Here is a 22,233-nt window from a genome sequence, read left to right on the forward strand (position 1 = left end):
ACAAGTTGCTTTTCCTGCCTGAGCAGTAGCGATTTGAGTGCGATCGCTTTTCGGATGTGTCCAGACTTTCGGTGGATTTTGATTCTCTGCTTTTATTCGCAAGGAAGGACATCTCCAAATCTCTCCAATACTTCCAATGTGGTCCTTCTTTTCAGCAGAAGCATTTGTGGCTGCACGGTCATCAAAGGAGATAATACACTGCTTGACCACCCCTAGACTAAGGGTCATTTATTTCATCGGGTTTCTAGCCTTCAGAAAATCCCTTTGCTTAAATCTCCTCCCACTTGGTTATTTCCCCTTCCCTCCTTGCATGGGGAAAGAGAAGGTTCTTACAAAGACATTAACTAGTTCTCCCTCCTATTTACTGAACAGATACTTAACGGACCCTTCCTAAGTGCTATGACCGCTGCTGCCCACAGGACATACACGGAGGATGCCACACGCATGCCCCTGACAGAGTTGGCAGTGTGGCCATTATTAAAGGTCGGTGATGTTGTAGAAGCATGTAGAAGGAGCGCTGGGTCCACTGTGGAGTCGGGTGTGCCCTGGAAAAAGAAACATTGAAGCATAAGCCTCAGGATAAACCGGAGTTAGCCAAGGAGGGAGAAATCTGCACAAACGCAATTCAAGAAAATTGTTGCAGGTGGAGAGAAAAATTCAGTAGGGCCCGTGGGCTCTGGGAGAAGCACCCAGACTTCACTCTGCAGGTGATAGGGAGCAAGGACAGCTTATGAGCAGGGGGGTGTATGTAAGTTCCTATCTACGTGTTTGGAGTATCCCACCAAGAGACCCATGTTAAGAGATCTGGCTGAGAGCTAAGGCTGCTGGCTCCTCTGGACCTGTCCTAGTTCAGTTTTCTAGGGAACAATTTTGCAGGGCAGCTGTCCAGGAGAGGCCTCGCTGGCATCCCGAAGGCACAGCGCTGACGACGGTGGTCCCACCCCTCTCGCCGTTCTTGTTTTGCCCTTTAAATTCTTGTTGTTCTGTCTTGGCTTTCCCAGGAGTGCTCGCTGTTTTCTGTGTAGTTCCCTCCACGCTTTCCGCGTAATCCAGGCATCTGCCTGGAGCTGCTGTGGCTTTGCGGTTGCTTGGAGAGCCACGGCAACGGGGTCATGAACTCCCCACCCACCCCGGGGAGTCCTTGTATCAAAAAGTTAGCTCCACGCCTAGTTGGAAATAGTCGATACAAAGCAAAAAGTCAACAAACGTTTCCCTGGAGTCTTGGCACCGGAAGATCTTTCTCTTTCTCCTTTTGCTCAATTCCCAGCTGCTTTGCAGCCTGAACTTCTGCCTACCCATCTACAACGCCCCGTGGCAGCTCCCATCTGGACTACAGCAGTGCCTGTCGAGGCAGGTTGTGATCCAAGCCCCTACGCCTTCCAGAAGCCCTTCCTCTCTCTGACGACAGGCCGGTGTCCTCCGTAAGCGGACCGGTTCGGGTGCCCGACACACCTAGATTCTGGTTTGAGCTGTTATGGTCGCTGGTTGTGCTGTCTCCAGAAACTTCTCCCACCCCCCTTGGACCCGGGTTGCCTTTTCTGTGAAGTGGGACTGGGAATCTCTGTTCTGCCTACCTTCTGGGGTTATTTTGAAGTGGAGAAAAAGACGCTACACATTCATGGCATCATTTACGAAACGGATATTGATCACTCAGCCGTGTGCCAGCCGCTGGAGATGAAAGGCCGTCGTTCAACTGTAACGTGTTATACAAATACGACGCTCTCCTCCGATGCGGAAAATTCACGACCCGCGGGGTCAGACTGGGTGTGTTTGCTCTGCTTCCCTCACCTGTCTTCTCTCCCGGTAAGAGTGACCGCTAGCTACCCGAGTACTGCCCGCTCACAAACATTCAGGGCAAAGCTAGCTCTAGTAAGAGAACTTCATAAATGGAAAACATCAGCTGGCATTAGAAAGATCTATGGTGACGAAACCTCTGTGTGTTTGGAAGCCTCACTAATCTTGCACCAGAAGGCCGTCCGTGAGGGGATGGTCAGTGACATTTTTCCTATTTGCTGCAACATTGACAAGCAGGGCCCCAGACCGAGGACAAAGAGGAGGTAGGCCTGCATTCTGGTAGAGAGATTTCAACAGCTCTTCTCCCACAAATCGCCAGGGCTTACCCAAAGCCAAACCTGGCCCTGCCATCATGGGCTTCTCAGGTGCTCCTCCCTCCTGTCCGATCTCCACGATCGGCAGACTCAGAATGGGGGGGGGGGGGAGAGTCATCATGGGGTCATCCTCATGGGGAGTGAAGTGCTCATGGGCAGACCTGTGAGCGTTAGGCTCCCAGTGAGAAATGGATGGGACCCGCACCTGAGAATAATCTAAGGAAGGTTTGTTTACCAAGAGGAACCACAAAGGATCACGTGGTCGCTCAGGGGTGGTAGCCTTGCAGCTGTTACCCCCTTCTAGGTCCACAGAGATGAGGGGAGGGAGCTGAAACCAGAAGCCGGAAAGGGAAGAGCCATCTTCAGACCAATTAGAAATTGAGTCAGCGGGTTGGGGAAGATGCAGGGGGCGGGGCAGGGGTGGGGGGCGTTTGCAATACAGAAGTGGCGGGAGAGTCGGAGAGAAAGATGAAACTATGAGAGCTATTTAAAGGCCAACCTCACGAGGTTTGCAAATGGAACAGACTCTGAAGGCAGAGGGAGAGGAAGGAAGGGCAACTTCTAGGTTTCAGGCTTTGGCAACTGGGGTGTGGTGCCGTTAACTTTAGAAACACAGGAGAGGGGAGGGAGGGCTGTGGGATCCAACCAAGTTGAGAGGCCTCTCGTATTCAGTTGAATGTGGCATCTGGGGCTCAGCAGTTAGAAATCAGTTCTCTCCCTCCCCAGCACCTCTTCCCAGGGGACAGGGACAGCACCCTGACTTCTATTGTGGGTGCACCTGTTTTCTATTATGAAATCCTAATGTTTTCGGTGGGATTGAGCCTTCTCCCAGCTTCCCAAATAGGTTTATACTGGCCGAATCCAGTTGGTACATGCCACAGTGATGGATGTGAAAACCCTAGTTAGAAATACAGAGTTATAGGGGCACCTGCGCGGCTCAGTCGGTTGAGTGCCTGACTTCAGCTCAGGACCTCATGGTTTGTGAGTTTGAGCCCTCATTGGGGTCACTATTGTTAGCACAGAGCCCACTTCAGATCCTCTGTCCCCCTCTCTCTCTGCTCCTCCCCTGCTCACGCTCTCTCAAAAATAAATAAAACATAAAAAAAAAAAAAGAAATACAGGGTTATAGTGTATGTAAACGGTATAATTACATAGATTAAAGGTTGTTGTGTAACATGTACACAATACTATGGTATCCGATGCGTACTGGGTGAAGCCGCAATCCCTGGCACTTTGAGGTATTCCCTTTGCCACCACCCTGGAATTATGAGCACTCCTGGAAAAGATGCCATTGTACTGGCCCATGCTAATTACTGTCCACAAAATAGCCATTTCGCAGTAGAGGGAACTGGGGCCCAGAGAGGTGAAGTGTAGTAGTTAGGATTATTGTTCTTGCAAGTGACCAAAACTTCAGTTTAAACCATTTTAAATAAACAAAAAGAATTAATTGACTCAGATCTAGGGGTGGCTTTTGGCTTCAGGTACAGTTTGATCCAGAGGCTCAGAAAATGTTATTGAAACACAGTGTCTCTACTTTGCTATTTGTTCTGCTCTTCCTCATACGTTTGTTGATTTCAACCTCAGACTGGCCTGGTTTCATGTCAGGGAGATGGCTGCCACAACTCTAAGCCTCACATGCTTATGTCTTCAAATCTAGTGAACAGATAATGAACGTTTCTCCCCCAGAAGCCCTATTACAGGCCTGAAGCCTTCCTGTTGGCTCTAACCGCTCCTGTTCTTGGCCCTGATCCATCACTGTGGCCAGAGATATGGGATGTACCAATTGGATTAGGCCAGTACAGACATACTCCTGGAGCTGGGAGAAGGGTCAATCCCACTGAAATATTAGGACTTCGTAATAGAAAAGAGGTGCATCCACAATAGAAAATCAAGGTGCTGTCACCTGAGAAGGGATGCTGGGGAGGGGAAACACTGATAACCACAGGAAGAAGACACCTGTTTGAGGTCACCCAGCTTTTAGGATCAAAGCTAGATCTCAGGTGTTAACCCCACCTTGCTTTCTTCCAAACCTTATTGTCAGTTGAGTACTTTGCTTCCATCGATGTTCCCAGAGACTTCAGGGGATCAGAGGCCAGCAAGGGGTTAGTCAGAAAAACAGTGGCGATTAAAACATTAGAATGGGTGATGGGCATCGAGGAGGACACTTGTTGGGATGAGTACTGGGTGTTGTATGTAAGCGATGAATCACGGGAATCTGCCCCTGAAACCAAGAGCACACTATATACAATGTATGTTAGCTACCTTGGCAGTAAAGTATATTAAAAAAAAAATTAAAATAAAATAAAATAAAATAAAATAAAATAAAATAAAATAAAACAGAGGGGTCACAAGTCCTCCATGATCTTCTTCTGACAGAGCATCACAAATTGGCCAACGTTGGACAACAGAGTAACAGGAGCAAAGCATCACTCCAGGTGGGCAGGCAGGAAACAGCTGGCTGGGAAAGGAGCCCATGACCCATTGCCCCAGTCCACCCTTGGCCTGGAAGAAGTCAGACCGGAAGTGGCCAGGGAACTTGCAAGACCTGCAAAGAGCCGGTAAGGACCAGCCCCTTGGTTTCTAAAATTGTCCCCAGTTTATTATTCACTGCTAAGTTATTCCATGCAACTCTGTCACTCTTTTCTCTCTCCCTTCTCCGTCACACAAAGTTTTGCTGGTTGGGGTATTTTTAGCTCAGTATGGGCCTTTGGGGATCATCAAAATCCAACCCACTTGTTTTGCAGAAGAAAGAAATGAGCCCGATTGGAAATGAGTTATTAAGGCTACACGTTTCTTATTGGAGCTGATCCCCGACCTGGGTCTCCAGGCTTCTAGCCGGGGGATCCCACTGTACCAGGTAGTCTCCATCCTTCCCTTCCTGGTCCTGGCAAGGTGCCTGACTGTGCTCTGCCTTATTAAAGAGTCACATGTTCACCCAAGACTGATGGGAACAGGTAGCTTTTACTTCAGAACATTTGCAGGCCAGTCTTTGAGAACTCAAGAACAGTCCCCCTAGAAAGGTGGTTTTGTGTTATATAGGTTCTCAGTCGGACCCGTAAAACCCACTGGACATTAGGAGCGTGAAATGATTCATTCCTGTGTCTACTTTCGAGGGGTGGACACTGAACTTCACCTTGACACTTTTTTACAGGAAGGCTTTAGAGACTTCTACCGGATGCTTGTTTGCTTGCAGTCAGCCTGGGGCCCCCTCAATGTCTTTGCTCTTGAATGACAGGTCACCAGGAGCTCACATTCACAGGACCCCGTGCGTACTTTAACGCTCCGCTGTGGCCAGCTTGAAGTTCTTCATAATTTTATCTTTTTCTTACATTTATCTGTTTAATTTTTTTTTTCAACGTTTATTTATTTTTGAGACAGAGAGAGACAGAGCATGAACGGGGGAGGGGCAGAGAGAGAGGGAGACACAGAATCGGAAACAGGCTCCAGGCTCTGAGCCATCAGCCCAGAGCCCGACGCGGGGCTCGAACTCACAGACTGCGAGATCGTGACCTGGCTGAAGTCGGACGCTTAACCGACTGCGCCACCCAGGCGCCCCTACATTTATCTGTTTATTATTCAAGAGAAGGTGGAGAGAGAGAGAGAGAGAGAGAGACGGGCAGAGAGAGAGAGAGGGAGAATCTCAAGCAGGCTCCATACTGTCAGTGCAGAACCCAACTCAGGGTTCAAACTCACAAACTGCAAGATGATGACCTGAGCCGAAATCAAGAGTCAGATGCCTAACTGACCGAGACATCCAAGTGCCCCAATCATTTATCTTCAAACTTTTGTAGGTAAAGCCAACTAGACAAGGCACATACATGTGAGCCGGGAGATACGTGTAACTCGGACGTCCGCTGCTGTTCCTTTCGGCCTCGTTTCCGTGAAGCATTAACGATGCCCCCTGAGGACAGGACTCAGCTGCACCCACGACAAATGGAAGTTGGGTGAGACTCGAAATGAGTACAAGGCAAGTGTGTGACCTCAACCCCCGAGAAGCTGTGCCCGTGTTCCAATCAGAACTCGCTTTGAATACACAAAGGGGACAATCACATTCTTGACCAAGGATCCCCGGCACATTCTTTCTTAGTCATATTGCTTCTGTGTAATAGCCAACACTTCGGCTGAAAATGATGACACAGAAGCAAAGGGAAAGGTGAGGCAGCCCACAATTCCTTTCCTTGCAGCCGTTCCTCACCTGTCAGTCAGGTGAAGGTAGAGCGTTGCTAGAATGGGCACATATCAACATGTGAAATAAAAACAGCCACGCTGGTTTTTTGCAGCATTTTCGCGGCTCTGGTAAGAAGGAAACACATGTCCCTGTGTGAGCTACAGGATACAAATCAAGTAATTTCAGTGATTCTTCATCGAGTCACATGCTCTCACGTTTGCCCTTAAGAGCAACATTGCACAATATAAAGACAATGGGAAAATTCATGCTAATATTACATTAAAATTTTTCTGAGATCGACATCAAAGAGCAGCTGTAAAACATCATGACAAGAGGAGAGGAAGGCGGTGGAAGGAAGAGAAAGCTTTATATTTTAGTGTCTTTACTGGCACTGTTTTCATCTCTTTGGACAGGGGGCCCCACATTTTCATTTGGCCTGGGGCCCACAATTTGTGAAGTCGTCCCTGCCTTTCTGACCTCAGAATTCAGCTTCTTAAATTCCGTTGCTTCAGCTACATAGCTTGAACACATTTGCCGTCTTGATCTCTCATTAGTGCCTAACCATTTTTCTTCCGCATATTAAGCTGTTGTTTGCATTTACTACTTTCTAAAACTTTTTTTAACATTTATTCATTTTTGAGAGACAGAGGGAGACCGAGAGTAAGCAGAGGAGGGACAGAGAGAGACAGACAGACACAGAATCCGAAGCAGGCTCCAGGCTCCGAGCTGTCAGCACAGAGCCCGACGTGGGGCTCGAACCCACAAACCATGAGATCATGACCTGAGCCGAAGTCGGACGCTTAACCGACTGAGCCACCCAGGCGTCCCTCATTTACTGCTTTCTAATTCATAAAGAGCTGTATTCGTTTTCTAAGGCTTTCATAATAAAACACCACAGGCTGGGTGGATAGAACAGCAGAAATGTATTTTCTCCCAGTTTTGCAGGCTGGAAGACAAAGATGCCGTTTGGGTTTCTTCTGAGGCCTCTCTCCTTGGCTTGTGAATGGTCACCTTTTGCAAGATGACCTTACGCAGTCTTTCCTGTGTGAGCGCATTCCTGGTGCCGCCGTGTGTCCAAAGTTCCCCTTCGTATAAGGACACTAGTCAGATTAGATCAGATCCCATCCCAATGGCCTCATTTTACTTAATCATTTATGTGATTCAACAGATGGATGTGGGGGGGGACACAGTTCGGCGCATCCTTTTTCGTTTTCTAATAAATAACCTCGAGGGAGCAGTCAGTACACATATTTTGCCAATCCGTTCATTCATTCATTTGACAAATACTTACTGGGTAGTCTCTCGCCAAGCACTGGCTGGCTGACTGCCAGACGTGTGACCTTCAAGAAGACAGGGAGGTACATACCTACTCTTGTGGCAATTATGGAGGGAATAAAGAAATTAAGGAGGGAAGAAAGAAATTCTCAGTCAATAGGTTCAGTCTTCTCAGCGAAGCTGGGTAGGAGATGGAATATTTTTAAAGTAATTTTTCAGTGTGATCGATGAGGTTTTGGAATTGTGGGGGTTTGGAGCCCACGGCCAACAAAGAATTCCTAAAGACATGTTTGGTGCAAAAAGGTGATTTTATTAAAGCTCGGGGACAGAACCCGTGGGCAGGAAGAGTTGCCCTGGGGTTGTGAAGAGTGACTGGTTATTTACTAAGGAGTTGGGGAGGGGAGTGGGGTGGGGGTAAAGGCAAACCTGAGGCCTCCAGAAGGACTTTGATGTGCTAAAAAGAATGCCTAAGATACCTGAGGCCTCGCTGTTGTCAAGCTAAGGTTGTTTTTCCTCTAGTAAGGCATTAGCATTAGGACGGTAGGGGGTTCCTGCAGAAATGTTCTACTCTGTATTTGCCACAAGTACTTGTCAATGGGGTGCAGGTTATAAGGCAATTTAATTTTACCTGCCATTTCCTTCTTGGCCTTTCTCCCATATCACTATGGAGGGGAAGGTGATGTTGGGGCTCCAGGAAACCGTAGGTTTCTGGACATTAGGCTATTGATAGGATTGCCTTTTTCTTGTAATTTACTAAAATATTTGTAAACCGATGGAGACTCGTGTCCTGCAGGACTGTGATCTCTCTCAGTGAACCATTTGTTTTCTTCCCTTTCCTTTGTTCTTGGGCAGCCAGGAGTGCCTGAGGAATATCACACGTATCCCACCTGGGGGTGGGGGGGGGGGGTGCTAGCTTGTACTTTGCCCTCAGCCTGCCTTATGGTCCCTCCTCATAATTATTCATTTTACTGTTTTTTTTTTTTTAAAACATTATACATGCTCATTACAGAACAATCAGGAACTACACAAACATAAAAAAGCAAAAAATTACTCCAGATCTTACCACTCAGAAGTAACAAGTATTAACATTCAACGAACATTATTTTAGACATGGGCATGTATATGCATAAATAGGTTAGATGAAAAATGTCCTCAATAAAGATCCCATTACAGTTAAAAAATTTTATTAAAGCAATTTAAAAAGCATACTCGGGGCGCCTGGGTGGCACAGTCGGTTAAGCGTCCGACTTCAGCCAGGTCACGATCTCGCGGTCCATGAGTTCGAGCCCCGCGTCGGGCTCTGGGCTGATGGCTCAGAGCCTGGAGCCTGTTTCCGATTCTGTGTCTCCCTCTCTCTCTGCCCCTCCCCCGTTCATGCTCTGTCTCTCTCTGTCCCAAAAATAAATAAACGTTGAAAAAAAATTAAAAAAAAAATAAATAAATAAAATAAATAAAAAAAATAAAAAGCATACTCATTTTTTAATCCACATATAACATCTTAGAGATAACATACATATTTATATAATTTAAATATATATATCATATCATATAAATATATCATATGTGTATGATAACATACATATTTATATAATTTAAATATGTGGACATTGTCTCCGTGTTATGTAACAGGCCAACAACTATTTTCTGTGAAGGGTCAGATAGTAAACACTTTAGCACTTACGAGCCCAGAGATCTTGGTCCCAACTATTCCGCTTTAGCATTGCAGCAAAAAAAGCAGCCAGAGATGACAGGTGAATGAACGGAGTGTGGCTGTGTTCCCATAAATCTTTATTTATAAAAGCTGGGCTGGAGTTGGTCTGAGATTGTATTTTGCTAATCCCCCACTACAAAAAAATAAGAGAATTACTATACTGATTCTTCCTTCTATACCCCACTTCTCCAGATTTTGCTTATTTTATTTTTTTTTTTTACTTTGTTAGGGCTTATGGTAGCATATATCCTTTTATTCTGCCTTAATTCCCACATATGATTAGCCATAGCTGTGAAATTATATAAACCTGGTGTTTATTATCCTAGTCAGTTTGGGATGTTGTAACACACATATCTTAAACTGGGTGGCTTATAAACAACAGATATTTATTTCTCACAGTTCTGGAGGCTGGCAAGTCCAAGATCATAGCTTTGGAAAATGTGGTGGCTAGTGAGAACCCACTACTTAGACAACCATCTTTTTGATATGTCCTCACATGGCAGCAGAAGGGGCCTCTTATAGGGGACTCATCACCTCCCAAAGGCCCCACCTGCTCATACCATGACATTGGGATTTAGGATTTTAACACATGGAATTTGGGAGAGGACACAAACATTCAGATCGTAGCAGTATTTCATACTATTCTTTTTTTTCGTAGTTTTTTCATTCATGAGATCTTTATATTATTCACCTCACTTTCAACTGGGATTGTCTGTCAAATAGTTTAGTTTGTTTTTGTTTTTATTTTAAAATGAGTTCATGAGAGGCACCCAGGTGGCTCAGTTAAATGTTGGACTCTAGATTTGGGCTCAGGTCATGATCTCATGGTTTGTGAGTTTGAGACCTGCATCGGGCTCCTCACTGGCGGTGTGGAGCCTGCTTGGGATTCTTTCTCTCCCTCTCTCTCTGCCCCTCCTCAGCGCTCTCTCTCTCTCTCTCTAAGGAAATACATTTTAAAAAATCTTTAAAATGAGTTCGTGAATATTATATATCCTGAACTTTTCATGGCAGAAAATATTCATCTTCTATTTCCATACTGGATAACACCTGACTTGGAATAATATTCTTGAGTCACACTGTCTCTCTTCCAAGTTTGTGGTCATTGCTCCATGGTCTCTGGGCATTGGAATTGCCATGGAGAAGCCTTGAACCCACCTGACTTCTTCTCATGTGGCTGACTTGTTTTTGTCTCCTTGAATGTCTGGAGGATTTTTTTCATTATCCTTAGCATTTAATAGTTTAACGAAGAAATACCTCAATTTCAATCATTCTGTATCACTTTGTTTTGGTCTAAGGTAGGTGTGCCCTTTTTATCTGTCAATACAGTTCTTCCTTCCAGGAAATTCTTCCTGGCTTGTATCTTTAAATTCTTTTTTGTTTTTCTTGATATTCTAAGGATACCAATTGTCCCCAAGTTGGAACATTTTTCTTTCTCTGTATCTTTTGTCTTCACTTTAATTCCATTGCCTTTTCACCCTGCACTTTCTACCAGGACCCCGGCCATCCCTCCAGGCCATTTTCAACCCCATTTTTCTCTCCTTCACCATTGATAATTCATCAGATCTGTGACAATGTGGCTTCGTTGCTCAGTTATTTTCCTTAGCTCTGCAATCTCTTCTTTCCACTTAGTCAATTGTTTTATCATGTTTCCTTAAGGGCTTGTTTTATTGAATTCATATTTGTAATGAATTCTTCTCCATAATGAACCATTCAAAGGAAATCAGCATCTCTCCTTCGGATTTTATTTTCCTCCTGAAGAGTGTTTTGTTTGTTTGTTTTGTCTCTTTCTTGCCTGATACATGGCTCGCTCTTGTTGGAGTAGATCTGCGTAATTTCTGTACTAATGCCTCTCATTTGGCTCACCTGTAATGAGGAACAGCGTGTTGATAGCTCCTCTGAAATGGTGCCATGAATTCTCCTCCACCCTTCCCACTTCACCTGGGACTGTTTTGTCTTCCCTCCAGCCTGAGAGCTGAGTGCAGCTTTTTATTCATTTTTCAAACATAGAATATTATTCTGAGTTCCCAGTATTTTGGTGACTAACTCTGCTTTGGGGAGATGCCGGTGGCTTTATGAACTAGCTATACTCACTCACAGTGGAATCTCTTTCTTTTCATGGCTGCCAAACCTAAAAGATCATGGTTCAGGTAGTATCTCTTTCCTCTCTGGATACTACTGCTGAATTATTTAAAAAAAAAAATTTGTTGTTGTTTATTTTTGAAAGAGACAGTGTGAGCAGGGGCGGGGCAGAGAGAGAGAGGGAGACACAGAATCTGAAGCAGGCTCCAGGCTCTGAGCTGTCAGCACAGAGCCCAACGTGGGGCTCGAACTCACAGACCGCGAGATCATGACCTGAGCCAAAGTTGCACGCAAACAGACTGAGCCACCCAGGCGCCCCTGCTGAATTATTTTTTAAAATTACTATTTCATCAAATGTGGGAAGACGCCTCTGTGACCTTGTTTTCACTCCTCTTTCTTTATGTGGAACTCAGGTGTTAAAGAGTCAGGTACCTTTTTGGAAGGACCGAGTTATGAAAAGAGACCAGAGGAATGTTAAAATCCCTTTTAACGCGACGTTCTACGCCACGGCTAATATGACAGCAGCGGTGACCCAACCATGGAAAACTATCACCAAGTTCAAAACCAATTTAATAATAAGAGAGATTGCAATTTTCTGACCGCTAGAGGGCAGGCCTGGCCACACCTTGAGGAAGATCCATTCTCCAGTGTAGTTGTGTCAAAGGAGTTACACCGGAGTTCATTTAAACTGTTGCAAAGAGTGTGAAAAGGAAAAATTGGGACGCGCACGGAGCTTGCATCACCTGGCCGGCAGGACCTGCTCATCTGTAAGGTGGAATCCACGGTTCTTTCTCCTGCCCTAGTCATGAGCTCACTTCTGTCAGAACCCCCAGTCGTCTATGTTTGCGAATGATTAAACCACAGCCCGATGTTCAGTTGACTGTGCTGCCTTCCAGTTAGCGTACAGAAAGGTGAAATGGCTTGTCCAGAGCGACGGCCACCCGGCTTCTGAACGGTGAAGACCTGGCGTGGGGGCCCTGGCCTCCAGGCCTCCAGGCCTCCTGGGCCTCCTGCAGGCCTCTCCCACAGGGCAAGCACTTGCTGCTGCTACTTTGTTTTCAGCACCCCGACCACGGGTGAACCAAGACCAGAAGGTAATCGAGCACAGTCCTCCTCGGCACTAGCGATCGGTAGCCCTGTGGCATTCTGAAGCATTTGGGACTGAGTCTTCTGTGGCCCAGGGACAAGTCTCTCTACAACAAAGATGATAGACACCTGCCCTTGCTGACAGCAGTGTTCCATTTGTTTCTTCGAACGAGTCTTGCTGCTGAGGGTACCATCTGCCGGCCTGAACTTCCAGCCTGTTGCTCACCGATTTCCTCCTTACGTCGCTCACGGTAAGTCACCGGAGAATTCGAGCCCTGTTGTTCCTCCTTGAGCTGTACCCTTGGCCTCAGCACTTTGATGAAGCGTTTTAATCCTACATGCGAGACCCGCTCGTTGTACTCAGGGAAGCCCTGTCCGTGAAATAATCCAAACCCTGTCAAAGGCTTCAGATTGGGATATAAAGTGCTCTGGCAGTAACGCAACCTGGGAGCATCTTTCAAAGGACTGTGTCCTCACAGAGACATTTGATTTTAGTTTTCATGTAGGTTTCATTTAGACTATCCCAGCTAATCACCATTCTTCCCTGGGGAATAGGTTGGCTTGAATATCGCTGTTGGGATGCCACAGACCAGATCCCCACCGACAGGCAGGGGGCAGGCCTCATGGTTCCTTCAGCAGGAGTTGTAAACATGGGTGGTAGCCAGTGTGGTTCAGTCCACTGTGGACTGAAGTGTTCAGCGCCCCCCACACATCCCTTATCACTAGAAAAACACGTGTGGAGACTTATGCTTTTTACCACTGGCGTTGCCTGGTTTATATCTCGGCATGGCGGGAGGGGTGCATTCTCATTGTGATACAACCTGGTGGAGAAATGAATCGAGCCTTGGATTAGGGAAAGAGGTAGCTCTGTTTCCTCCTTTCTCGGGGGCTGAAGGGGGTAAGAGCTTGGACTCAAGGTGTACAGAGAAAAATCGAACAAGGCTCTCTCGGGGGACTGAGCCAGCCCTTGAACTATAGCGTGTAGGAGGGAAGGGAAAACAATCCTACATCTACGGATCCTAGGAATTGTGCTATGCGATATCTAGTTTAAAATGTTCTTTCTTCCCTTGCATCCCTTTCAAGATTTCAGTAGTGTTTTTTTTTTTTGTTTTTTTTTTTAACGTTTTTATGTTTGAGACAGAGAGAGACAGAGCATGAACAGGGGAGGGTCAGAGAGAGGGAGACACAGAATCCGAAACAGGCTCCAGGCTCTGAGCTGTCAGCACAGAGCCCGACGCGGGGCTCGAACTCACGGACCGTGAGATCATGACCTGAGCCGAAGTCGGCCGCTTAACCGACTGAGCCACCCAGGCACCCCGATTTCAGTAGTGTTTTATCAGACATCAGAGCTGGCATGCCCTGGACTACAGAGAATCAAGACAGGACCTGTGTCCTCTTGGCATGGGCTACCCTGAGACATGGGCCACATCCCTGGGGTTGTTTCTTCTGAGAAACTCACATAGCGAGAGCTTGCAAAACAGTTGTGTGATGGCGAGAGGTGACCAGCAGAGGACCCAAGCAGTGGTCCAGAGTGAGAGCTAGTAAATGAGGACCAAGGTAGATTTGTTACAATGCAGAAATATTCCCTGAAGATTCTCAGGAGTGATAAGGTGGAGGAGTCTCCCAATAAGAGATATTTGATAATACATGAGTAAAATATAGTATAGGAGCTCGGGCAAAATTAGTTGGATATTAAGCAGAAGGGGCTCCCTTGAACACTAAAGAACCTTGAGAAATTAAAGGTCCGTATTGTTCGCTTCCTTCTGTTTGGTTGCCCATGGTTTTACATCTCCTAAAATAAACTCAACTGAAGAAGGTTGAGATCACCTTTGTTAAGACGTTCAAAGAGGCGCCCCTGGGTGGCTCAGTGGGTTAAGTGTCTGACTCTTGATTTTGGCTCAGGTTATGATCTCGCAGTTGTGGGACTGAGCTTCCCATCTGGCTCTGTGCTGGCAGCGTGGAGCCTGCTTGGGATTCTCTCTCCCTCTCTCTCTCTCTCTCTCTGCCCCTCCTCTGCTCATGCTCTCTTGTGCGTGTGCTCTCTGTCTCTCAAAATAAATAAATAAACTTAAAAAAAAAAGATGCTCAAAGAAGAAAATGTATTTTATGTGATGATCAATTTCTGGTTAGAGCGTACTTGCAGGAAAAACAGAGGGGAGTTCGGTGCTAAGTGAACGTGCAGTTTAGTCCTAGAGGGAAATGCAAAATGTTAACATCGTGAAAAACGGTATCATTAAAACTAGAAGCGTATTTACAGGGAGTGGAACCGTGTAAGTAGGAAAGAAGCAGCCTATTTAGTTTATGGCTTCTAAAAGGCGATGGGAAAATCTTGTCTTAAATAGCTGTGCACTTAGTGTTACACACACAGCGTTAGAGATCTAGGGAATAAAATACAAACTTCCATGTGGATGTGGCTGGGTGTAACAACGTGTTTTTTGTTTGTTTTGTTTTGTTTTTGTTTTTTATGTAACAGCATAAAAACACCCCAAAGAAGGAAGATGGGAAAGATTGCTGAATAAATAAATGCTGTTGTTGGGAATAATTGGAGAACCATTTGGGGAAAAAATTTACCTTAGAATCATATCTCATACCATGATACACTGCAAAATTACTTTAAAATCACCCAGGATCTATTTCTCCCTCCTGCGATAACCAATTTTAACTTTGTTTTAGGGAATAACCTCTCCTCTTGTATGTGTGCGGTGGCGGGGTGGGGGGGGGACTATAAATCAAGGTTCTTTGCCCTTTTCTGGTCAAGGGGTAGCAGTCATCTGAGTCAGGACAATTGGAGTCTATCTAAAGGGACCATGAATGGAGGAACAGGAAAAAGGTATCTTCGTGGGACACCTACTCTGTGCCAGGCACAGACCCCTGCCCTCGTGGAGCTTACATTCGGGTGCGTGAGGAAGGAGTGAAGAGAAAGATAGTGAGTGCTTCTTTGTTTCACTGCTCTGTTCCTTTTATGTGTGACAAGTGGTTTCTCCTACTAAGATCCCCGGAGCTGCCTGCGTATTCCCTCTCCAAGCCAAGCTCATCAGGTTTCACTTTCATTCTGTAAACTCTTTTGGATCTTCCTATCACATTCCCTCTGGGCTTAGATTATTCCTAATCTAATTTAGTATGCAGCAATGCATACTAAATCCCATATGGCTTAAAGAAATGATTTTTAAGCCTCAGGGGCAGAAGAATCACGTAGAGGGTGGTTAAAAGCACATATTTTCATGACCCTTCTAGAGCAATTTTGATTAATAAGGTCTGCTCTGGGTATCGCAAACAATCAAATAAATGAAACAGGTTCTCTGGCGCAGGGGATTCTGAAACCACTCTTTAAGAACCATCATATTTAAGGGGCGCCTGGGTGGCTCAGTCGGTTAAGCGCCAGACTTCGGCTCAGGTCATGATCTCACGGTTTGTGGGTTCGAGCCCCACGTCAGGCTCTGTGCTGACAGCTCAGAGCCTGAAGCCTGCTTCAGATTCTGTGTCTCCCTCTCTCTCTCTGCCCCTCCCCTACTTGTGCTCTGTCTCTCTCTCTCAAAAAATAAACATTAAAAAAAATTAAAAAAAAAAAGAACCATCATATTTAAGAGTCAACTAATATTTTCAAACGTAGGAAGACAAGTGGAAAATAAGAAATTTATGAAATCTGTAGTGAGGTGGCAACTTTCTTTCTATGGCTTTGAAGTAAAAGAAGCAACTGCAGAGGAAAAAATAGAATCATGTACATAAACATCGAGATATCCGTAAATTAAAAATCTAAAGGATAAGAGGCAAGATAGAAAATGTTTCTATCAAATGTGACAGACAACAGTCTAATAGGCATAACAATCTATGATAAGCTTTCAAATTTAACACGACTGGATAAAAGGGATATTTTTACATGGAGAACGTGAATAGTCAAGAAATACACAAGAGAATGTTGTCTTCTAAAATAAGCAAGAAAATGAAAACTAAAGCAACATGAAGGTATTGTCTTATGTCTGCTAAACTAACGGCAGCGGAAGATTCAAAGACTTGCCAATGGTGCCCCGGTGAGAGGAGACGCCATTGTAACTCTCATGCCCTGCTGAGGAAACTTCTGAAAAGCTATACTCCCCCCAAATAACCAAGGTGGTCTTCTCTATTCTTGAGGCCTATGAAATCTAGAACACAAGATTTCTACATCAAGAATTTTTTAGTATTCGGGAATAAGTCGTAGCTCATCCCCAACTCCAGGAAGCCCTTTAGTCCCTCAGACCTATGGCCTGTTGTGTTTAGACATAAGGGCCCAAGGTCCATCACTTCCCTATGCTAAGGCTGTGAGAGCAAATGACGACGACAACAACAAGACATGCTTTTAAATATTGTACGGGATACAATTGTATTAAAAACTTCTTGTTTGTCTGAAGTCCAAACTTAACTGGGAATCTTGCATTTTATCTGACAACCTTACCCTAAGCACAGATACCCTAATCTTTCCCTCTTGGGGAGCTTACAAAAGGACACTCATTGGATGGTCCATGACAATATCCAGCTCCAAGGATTAGGGGTACCTTTGATCCTTGATCTCTTAGAACTATAGGGCAAAGGTGCAACACTTTTTTTAAACCTTTAAATCTGCTAACTCAACCAGACACTTTGAATTCAGAATCTGGGGTCTCTTTCAGCTCTGTCTCTTGGCCCTCAACCTTCAGGCTGGGTCCTTTAGCCAACAAACCCTAGAAGTAGGTGGGTTCTTGACTCACCAGCCAAAAATCAGCTCAAAAATCAATTTCTCTAAGCTTTGGTTTCCTTGTGTGTGGGTAATCCTACCACCCCTGGGGGGGAAAGAAGAATATATTTTGTCATTTATTTTTTTTTGTCTGCGAAGACTATAAAGCCAGGCAGATAAACAGGGATAAACCAAAGCAGTTACCTATAAGGGATGAGATGGGAATGAGGTCAACGGGGCCCATTTTGTATTATTTTATTCAAGAACTATGGGAGCAAATTACATATGCAAATAACAGTCCTTGCAGTTCCGTTGTAAGGATGAGATCATGCCGGTACAGCACCTGGCATACTCAGGGGGACTTACAAAATGGTGCTGGTTTATTTCCACTACAGTAGCCCCCGCCCCCCTTTTTTTTTAAAGCTTTTATTTGTTTGTTTGTTTGTTTGTTTGTTTGTTTTGAGAGGGAGAGAAAGACACAGTCTGAGTGGAGGAAAGGCAGAGAAAGGGAGAGAGAGAGAATTTCAAGCAGTCTCAACACTGTCGGCGCAGAACTCGATGCTGGGCTCGAACCGACGAACCATGAGAACATGACCTGAACTAAAGAGTCTGACGCTTAATGGACTGAGCCATCTGGGCACCCCTCCACTGCAGCATCTTGAACCTTTTGAAGGGGACCTGTCCTTGTCTAGCACCTGATGTCCTGTACACTAAGAAAAAGCAAAAGTCATCAGCTGTATTCTCAGGGAGCTGTTCTAATATTTCCCCACCTTGAAGCCTATGGTGACTCTTGCTTCCCTGCCTTCTGCATTCTTTCCTTCCTGCTTCCCTCCAGCCACATCCAATTTTGTGTCCTCAGAAGTGGACGGCAGGCCAATTTTGGGCTTCATGATTTCGTTCTGGCTCACTACTGCCCACTCCTTTTTCCTTCCCCTCATTAAATGCTTCCTCTTCTTGTGCAGTGGACCGGTAACTCACTATGTCTTAGATCAAGCAACTCTAAGAATAGTGGGTATCAAGAACTGTGCTAAGGAAAGGAGTTGGCTCTGAGTGGATTTGCCCATGTGGGAAAGCAGTGAGGTGAGGAGATTTAGGAGACATCTGGTTAATGCCAGTAATTTAGAGATTCATGTGCCGTGACTGGCTTCCAGAAACCTCCTGGGCTGACTTCATTGAGTTTCTGGGAATATCTCTCTGGTTCAGGATTGATTTGTGATGAGATTCACTTTCCAGCAATGAAGAGAGAGAAGAAAGGAAGAACGATAGAAAAACTTGTCTTCCAGATTCATGAGAGACGGCTAAGAAAGGAAAGAGATGACCAGAGCCAAGGACCGAGGAGCTCTAGGGCAGTAGGTGAGGAAACCGCCTCACCTCAGCATTCAAGATGGGGACGCCATCTTCGCGGGCCTTCACTGTGCCCTTGCTATTTGCCTACTGGGTGGCCAAAGACGAGGCCTTTCTGGACTTGTGAAATGAAGACCCCAGAAGGTCCTGCATGTTTGTGGCCTGCTGTCCACTTCTGAGGAACCAGCTCCTTCCCTGGCCTAGGATACTCCTCCTTGTTGACCATTTTCGCCTTACGCTTCTTGTCTTCCTTGTCCCAGTTCAAATTGTGTATGGTATTCTCAACTATGACGTTCTATTACCCCTCACTGATCTCCAGTAGTGTATTAAATTTTCAAAACTAAGTCTCTGTGTTATAGAACAGTAGCATTTGTCAAAGATATACCCGGAATGGCCTTGGGTCAGCGCTTCCTTTGAAGCTTAATGATCTAGAGGTACCTGGAGACATAGATTTACTTTTTTTATTCACTCTATCTTTTTCTTAAAAACATTTTGATAAGTTTGTGCTAGCACCTCGCACAATCTTAGAGCTTCTCTCTGCCATATTTTTAAACTTTTCTTGAAAAAAAGAGTGCAGGTTGAATCACTGTGTTGTACAGCTGACACCAATACAACATTGTATGCCAACCACACTCCATTTTTTTAAAAAAGAAATTGTATAAATAAGCTTCTGAGCCTTTTGAAAATAATGTTCAAGGACATATACTTCAACAAATGTATTAACTCTATCCTTGGTCCGTGTATGAATGCGTTTTTGGATCACTCAAGACTGTCTCTGTTGGGTATGGAAATACCGATTAAAATTAAAACCAGGTTATTCAGACTGAAGCTATTTATTAATGTCTACTTAGGACTATGTTTGAAAATTATTAGCATAAAAAATTATAAAGGGTGTTGTGCAACTCCATGAGAGATTCAGACGAATGTTGCTCGCCTCTGCTCTCCGCGAGGGGAGGGGAGAGGCTAGGAATAAGACAAGGTACACTAATTTGTGCAATTTGCATTACTTGCTATTGGAAGATACTTTTCAACAGGCCATGGAGGTACAGAAAGAAACAAAATAAAGTCCTTCCTAGAGTTTGCATTCTTTCTTAACACGGTCTTCCTTAATAGGATTCTAGAACTGAGGAATCTGGGGGAAGAGAATCAGTGGTTGAGAAGATTTGGACGCAGGGCAGAGAAGGGTGAGTGTGAATCAAGGCACAGTGAGGCAGATAATGCAAGAGGTGTCCGAAAGGGTGGCTGTACCAAAGGAGGTTTATCCTCTGTAGGTGGCAGTGTGGTCAGACTATGGAGGAGGCACACTTCTGATTTTCCTTTCTATAGTGCTAAATCAAATATTTTAAGTTGCTGAGCATAGGCTCATAAGTTTTAAGAAACCTACTCATAAGTTTTAAGAAACTAAAGCTTAACATTTTGGGAAACACTGGCCAAAACATCGGATTGCACTAGGAATTTGAGAGGTAGAGAAGGAAGTAGAAGTATTAATAAAGAGTAAGAAGCCAGTTGGCCATCTTCCATTCAATGGGATTAACTCACCCTGGGTTGAAATGACCTCGACAAACACAATGGCTTTGATTAAACTCCCCCCTGAAACTGGCGGTATAGAGTACAATTTTTACCTATCCTAGTTTGATGGAAATTCTAACAGGAAAAGTAACACGCCATTGACATGGGGCATTGCTTCTTGAAGAAAGAAAAAAAAAAAATCAAACAGGAGGTAGCTGGGTCAGTATAGGATTAAATGAGAGGAAGCTGGTATTTTTAAGCACCAAGCTTAAAAATTTGGACGAATTGTCTTCCCTCTGGGTAAAATTCTGCCTCACTCTCTGCTGAGGGTGGTTAAAATTACAACCCTTTCCAATGGGCAGTACTAGAGACACGCTGACCATCCTTTTTTTTTTTTTTTTTTTTTTAAATTTTTTTTTTTAAACGTTTATTTATTTTTGAGACAGAGAGAGACAGAGCATGAATGGGGGAGGGTCAGAGAGAGAGGGAGACACAGAATCGGAAACAGGCTCCAGGCTCTGAGCCATCAGCCCAGAGCCCGACGCGGGGCTCGAACTCACGGACCGCGAGATCGTGACCTGGCTGAAGTCGGACGCTTAACCGACTGCGCCACCCAGGCGCCCCACGCTGACCATCCTTAATCACAGTCTCTCATTTTTCTAGACCTTTTCTTGAATTATCATGGAACTACCTATCATGGGTTATGTTGCTTGAGTTATATTTTAGTCTCCTCCATCATGTATGAGAGAGAGACACCTAGTCTAATCAGCAATATGTTCTTAGAGCTTATTCTGCAGATGGTAATCTCATCTGTTTCCATTGGCTTCTCTTCTCTTTAGTTTTGGAAGGCAATTCATTAAAAAAGAAAATTTCATTGTTTATCGTCTCAGTATAACAGTCATACACATTTGATGTAGAAAATTTAAATGAAAACATAAACAAAGAAAAGAACAAATCTTCTATAGTTCCGATAATATAAAAAATAAATTTCATGCATCGTTTGATAATTCACGTTTGCTACAAAAAATCTCTGTGTAGTTCAATATTCAGACACGAGATTCTTTAATAGCTACATAGTATTTTATTGACTGCATATTCCTTGGTTTACATAATATATCCCATATGTTGGATAATGAGATTCAATATTTAGGATTCTTAGTTTAAGGATTTTGCTGCATTGAACATCCTGTAGTTTACTTTCATTTTTTTTTTTTTTTTAACTTTTGCCCTCAACCGTGGTTATTTCCATGAGACAAGTTCCTACATGTGGAATTGTTGGATCAATCTATGTGCACATTATAAGACTTTTGCTAGATACTGTCACACTGATCTTGTAGAAGGTTGTACACTGTATTTTCTGAGCTGCAGTGTTTGAGGATGCCTGTTTTCCTAGATGAAGTGTGTCTTCTGGACTTTGTCTTCAAATTCTAGTGGGTTTTTTTTTTTCAAATTTGGAGACTATGAATGATAGATGGTGACTGTCTGGGAAGTATTATGAATTCCTGATATGATTCCAGCTCATATTAATTGACTTTGTTAGTCAAATGAATGAGTTAAGTAAGGACAGTGATTTTAGAGACAGTAGTATGAAACTCAAAGTTTTTAGTACAATGGAAAGGATTAAATATCAGTTTAGGTGAGATGGCTTTTTATTCTAGCTTTATGATCCTAAACGGGTATAATCGTGGCAAGCTTCAACTTTTTCACCTGTAAAATGAGGATGTCCTACTTATTTGTAGGTGAAGTAGACCATGTGGTCTAAGCGTGAGTGATCCCATTACCACTTTGAGGAGTAAGCTTTGACCTATATAAACCCCCCAATATAATCTTATCTCCCTTTCCTGGTAATTGGTTGAGAGAAAACAACCTAGCTTAAGCCAATCAGCACATTGCATTTGTAGTAGATTGTATCATTTTCAAAATATGTCAAGCATATCACATCTGGATGTTCTCATGGAAGGACTTTATTTCTTACTCTACTGATAACAGTCCGAGGCAATGACTTGCTTTGTCCCCTAAAATGGGGGTTGAAGTTATATGTTCCATTTCCAAGGGGAAGGTTGAAGAGCTAGCACATGGGTCTGCTGTCAACATTTCCCCCCTGCTGCAAGATTGATATGCCCTAGAAATTGACTGTTCCTTCAGTCTTAGTCCTCCAACAAAGAGGGTATGGATGAAGTCTCAGCTGATCCACAGCTACCAACAGGAAAGTTAACAATAAATAAGCCTTTTTTTTTCTTGGTAAGCCACTGAGGTCTTGGAGTCA

At 44.4% G+C, this 22,233-nt stretch overlaps 1 long non-coding RNA gene across 2 annotated transcripts in view; it reads left to right on the forward strand.

Annotated features, from left to right (window-relative positions):
* Positions 1–1,308: 1,308 nt before the first annotated feature.
* LOC123576662 overlaps positions 1,309–22,233 on the forward strand; it is a 56,055-nt gene continuing 35,130 nt past the window's right edge. The window contains exons 1-3 of one of the 2 annotated variants that reach the window (XR_006701533.1): positions 1,309–2,057; positions 4,485–4,666; positions 11,755–12,895. This is a non-coding gene — a long non-coding RNA (uncharacterized LOC123576662). Of the gene's footprint in view, positions 2,058–4,484; positions 4,667–11,754; positions 12,896–22,233 lie in introns of those variants that run through there. The other variant, XR_006701532.1, reaches the window with a different exon arrangement.

Source organism: Leopardus geoffroyi, chromosome A1 (genome assembly GCF_018350155.1).
Source record: "Leopardus geoffroyi isolate Oge1 chromosome A1, O.geoffroyi_Oge1_pat1.0, whole genome shotgun sequence".
In the NCBI taxonomy this organism is placed as follows: domain Eukaryota; kingdom Metazoa; phylum Chordata; class Mammalia; order Carnivora; family Felidae; genus Leopardus; species Leopardus geoffroyi.